Below are 5,295 nucleotides of genomic sequence, written 5' to 3'. Positions count from 1 at the left end.
TTTTACTTTTCTATTTCCGCAATTACAATTGTTTTTATTATAATTAGAAGTAAAATACACAAACGTTAATTCATATTTACTTGATAGCAATCCTATTGTGTTTGGTTAAGTCCGAACCTATTATCAAGTAAACATACTTCATTGTTGTATTGTCTCGATCTTGTATCCATAGTCAATCACGCAAGTTATCTTGTTGTCGTATTGTCTCGATCTCGTACCCATAGACGATCACACGAAGTGTGAACCGATTAGTTGTATTATCTCGACTCATTCCATAGACAATCACTTTTGGAGAAAGGACTTATAGGTCGAAAAGTTTTAGATTGAGGTATATTTGCGTACCCTCGTCTTTTCAAGATCAACCACATTCCAGTCCGAAGCTAACTTGTAGTAGGCTAGAGTCTGTAGCGGCTTAATATAATGTGGTGTTCAAATCTGGACTAGGTCTCGAGGTTTTCTGCATTTGCGATTTCCTTGTTAACAAAATTTTCTGGTGTTTGTGTTATTTCTTTTTCACATTATATTAGCTTATATAATTTAAATATCACAGGTTGTGCGTAGTTCAATCAGTTGATAAATCTGACCTTGTTTGTTGGATAGAACTTGATTGACACTCGGCCGTTGGTCTTTGGTACCATCCGAGTTATTCTCATATCAATCAGTCTCACGGATTTCTATCTAGTTGATTTACTGATTGTATTGAGAAAGAGATAAAGCTCTTTCATATATTTCTTGATTGAGTCTCACTTTTAAGTTGGTGCTCTCGGAATTATATCGGAGTTTAGTCCATACAAATTGCCGAATGAAATATTGGGTGTGGTTGTTATAATCCCGCGTTTTCAATTGGTATCAGAGCAGGAAAACACGCCAATACCTCATAAGTCTGTCTTTGTAGGAATCTGACTCTATGGACAGAAGCTCTATCTCTATAAACGTACCTCCAGTCTTCGTTGGATCGAATTACTTGTGGTGGAAAATTGCTATGCGTGCCTTTATACAAGCGCGTGATTTTCAATCATGGGTTCGTCTTGTTAATGGCTATGATCCTCCAATAGTTACAGTAGATGGTTTAACTGTTGCAAAGGATATTGGTAGATATAGTGAAACCGAGATTAGTGATGCGAAGCAAAATTCAGACGGGTTAAACGTTATTATCCATGCCATTACTCCAGATCTTCAACACCATGTGACCACTTGCACTAAGTCTAAAGATGCTTGGGATATCTTAGAAACCGTATTTTAAGGGAATACCTATGAGAAATAAGTTAGGCTTCAAAACTTAAATTCTGACTGGGAAAACCTTCGTATGGATGATGAAGATTCATTTGATGAGTATAATCACAAAGTGTCTGAAATTATTAATGCATCATTTGCATTGGGTGAGACTATTCCTGAAAAGGACATTGTGATGAAAATTCTCAGGTCTCTACCAGTTAGATACGATCGTAAGAAACATGCCATCGTAGAGGGAAGTAACCTTGAAACGCTTTCCAGAAATACTCTTATGGAAAGGTAAATATCTTTGATCATGAACATTCATCCAAAACTGGAAAGGATATTGCGTTCAAAGCATAAAAGAACACTAAACTACTTGATAAAAGTAAAAGTGTTGGAAACTCATTGGATGATCCTATTGAAACTGAATCATCAGATGAAGATCTTGACAACTCATTTTCCTTGATCATAAGACAATTTATAGATCTTCTTTTGAAGACAAGAAAACAGTTCACCAGAGATAAACCTAGACCATCAGTTAAGCCTCATGATCGCGTTCCTCCTAAAAACATGTATATTATCGACACCAATGATGAGAATATGCCACAGTGCTTCAAGTGTAAAGGTTTTGGTCATTTTGATAATGAGTGCCCAAATAAGTAAAAAATACACTGGGAAAAAAAGTCTTGTTGCAACTCTTGATGAAACATCTGATCACTATGATTCAACTGAAGATGAAAAATCAAGTGTAGCACTCCTTGGTGAAAACATCAATTTTAATAATTGTAGCAATACTCATACCAACCTTGATATTTTTCCCGGAGAAACATCTTCAACCGCATTGGAGGATGAAACAGATTTTTCTCTGTTTAATTAAAACTCTACCTTGTATGTTTCAGGTACTTCGCTTTGTTTAGCAGCATGTTCTGCTATGGTGCTCGAACCATCCTCCACATTGACATGTCCTTATTGTACTATTAAGGGTCATGAACTCTCAAATTGTTTCAAGTACAAACATAAAGTAAGTTATGTAAACAAACTGCAACGGAGAGCCAGTCGATTAGCAAACAAGCTCAAACTTTTTCTGAAATCAAATCCATCCGAGGTATGTAAATTTAACGCATCTCCTAAGAAGTTTATTTCTAAGGAAAAGGTTAGGACACTACAGAAAAGAATTAGGTCTAAACGATCTACAAGGGTTATTGATAATTCCGTGCAGGAATCCTGTGATGAGAAAATTATTATTCACCCCAACACAGTCTAACTGTGTTGAAAGTGCTTCTTGTCTCATGTGCCAGTATTTAGAAAAGAGACAAGAATCGTGCACAATTGGGCTCCGGGGTCAGAAACTACTCTAGTTTGTATCTTGAATATTATTACTTTAATTTCTTCTTTCAAATAATGGTATTTAAAAGATTTCACCCGATTTGAATAAAAAGGTCAAAATTGACATTTCTACCCTCCTAGGGTTGTTTGTGTGGATTGTACGCAAACCTTACATACTTTGTATATAGGTTCCGTTACCTTACAGTCTTTTCCTTCTCTAAAATTCTTTTCATCAAAAGATTGCTTGTGGAGCTATTTTATTTGTGGTTTTTTTCACAAACCCATATTCCAAATATATGGAGACCCCAAGCATCATCTCTTCTGATGGAAAAGATGTTAATATGATTGTTAAGCCGTCAGTCATGAAGGAAAAAGAGAAATCCCATCCCTCTACAACTTTGAAGAGAAAAGGGAAGAATATGAAGAAACCAAGGGCTAACACCTCAAATCTTGAAAAGTTTTCCGTTGTTCTTGAAGAGTTAAATGAAACAAGGATGGAGATGCAGCAAATAAATGATATTGTACTAAGATCTCTTGAAATTCAAAAGGCCCTAGTTCAGCAACAGTAAAGAAGGGTTGTTGAAATTGACTCATTTCTTCATGAACCTTATGTTCCAATGTCTGTTGACGACAAGGAGTTCAGGGACGATAAAGAGTTTTTCAAGAATCTTAATGTCAAGGAAACTTCTTATGAGGATTTATTCTTATGTTTAAGAAGGATAACTAGGGTTTGGTATAGAAAATATTGTGATTACACATAGCTATTTCCAAAAAAAATCATCTTGAAATATTTTTAGATTTATTTATTTAAATTCTAAGTTATTTGGAAGATGATTGATTTTTTTTCAAAGTTGTTGTAGTAGTGTGATTCATTCAAGACTTGTGAAAGCGGATTTTTAGATTTTTTTTTTAATAAATAAAAATAGCGAACTAATTTAAAAAAAATGTTGTGAAAATTATGGAGAGAATAGAGCTAGGATTCCACCATTGGTTGATATTAGTGATTTAATAAAACAATAATTATGCAACTCAACATTCAAATTGATTCTAATAGTATTGCTTAGACATGTAGATTTCCAAAAGAATAGATGTTAATCCAAGCATAGAATATCAAAACCCTAAAGCAAGCATATTCTATCAAGAGAAAATACACCTAACTGATCAAAATCATATAAACAATTTTTAGTTCAATGCAAAAATCATAATAGAGTTTTTGTAATTAATTAATGGAAATATATCACTTTTACCTAAACAACGGCTTCCTCCATAGCCCCAAGGATTGGGTTTAGCTCCTCATTAATACAAACAAAACTAAATAGAAGAAATAAAAGAAAATTGTGAAACTGGATACCGGCTCTGTGATGCTCTGTAACTCTCCCAAACTCTCTATCCCCTCACTGATACCCAAGACACTCTTATTTATATTGTGAAGCCAATCTTAGGTCGACAATCATCTCAATTACTCCAAAAGATCTTTGCAGTTAATGAAAGTATTTCACGAGAATATTTCCTCTCCATTTTCACACGTCTTCTAAGTTATATGGTATATCCAAATCTTCTCATTTAATTGAGCCAAATAATGAAGAGAATATCTTCAATTAATTCCGTGAATAATTCCTTCCCTGTTTTCGAAAATATCCAAAAGTATACGATTTCCTTCCATTCAAGACACGTACAAAATCTTACTGTCATGGTAAGAAGATAATCATGTCTTAAAGACACAAATATCCCCATAATATCGTGACCAGAATCTCACACAGTTAAGATTTCTTTTCACGCCAAATATCTTTCCCGTGAAGACGAAGATGGGTGCCCCCTATCCGGTCCTGGGGTGCGAATAGCAGATGCCATGAGGGGTGTCTCTGATCAGCTGCTTGGGTGCAAATATCCTTTGGGTACCGCTTATCATTTGGGCGCCCCTTATCCACAAGTGAGAGTCTGAATAACACGTTCCTTCCGGTGCTTTAGACGACTTATCGAGCCGATTTTTCCAAGAATTTTTATTTCCAAAAATACCTAAAAACACATAAATACCATAATAAGTACAAAAATCGAGTACCAACAATACATGAAATTAAGGACAACGTAGACACAAAAATGTGTCTATCAAATACCCCCAAACTTATTATTTGCTAGTCCTCGAGCAAAACTAATCTAGAAAATAAAATGACTACACTTAGCACGTGCAACAAGCCGTTGGACCGCTAGGTGGCCCTAGCGGCGGAGTGTTGTCTCCGGAGGGTTTACCAGAGGTGTACCCACAAAACCTTCACTACATACCCTAGCTATCTACGCAGAACCTTGGAAGGCACTAAAGAATCTCCTTGGTTGTCATACAATCATTGACTATAGGAGGAAGTACCCTGATGCGAAATTCCAATTTTTGTACACGAGTTTGCACTCAGCATACTAAAATTCATATATAAGTGACAGAGCTCTACTCAGATAGTTTCTGTACATCATAACCGGAGTCAACCAATCGCATGGAAAGATTAAGAAGATGGATAAAGAGATGGTTAAAAGTGAACGGTGTTTCCCATATCTGTATGAAGGCCTCTGCCAAGGTGAACCTATCCTAATGGACTGAGATACCGGTCTGACTAATATCAATACATCTGGCATATAAAAGGGGACCAGTGGTCGATAAACCTAACTCTAGGTCAACACAACTGGCATATACAAGGGCACCAGTGGTCGACTTTATTGAATTTATTCCGGTTGGTCTAATGGATTGGTTTTTTTTTTTTTTTTTTT

This window comes from Papaver somniferum, chromosome 8, assembly GCF_003573695.1.
Source record: "Papaver somniferum cultivar HN1 chromosome 8, ASM357369v1, whole genome shotgun sequence".
Taxonomy (NCBI): Eukaryota; Viridiplantae; Streptophyta; class Magnoliopsida; order Ranunculales; family Papaveraceae; genus Papaver; species Papaver somniferum.
The sequence above is the reverse complement of the archived record's forward strand: the minus strand, read 5'-3'. Positions refer to the sequence as shown.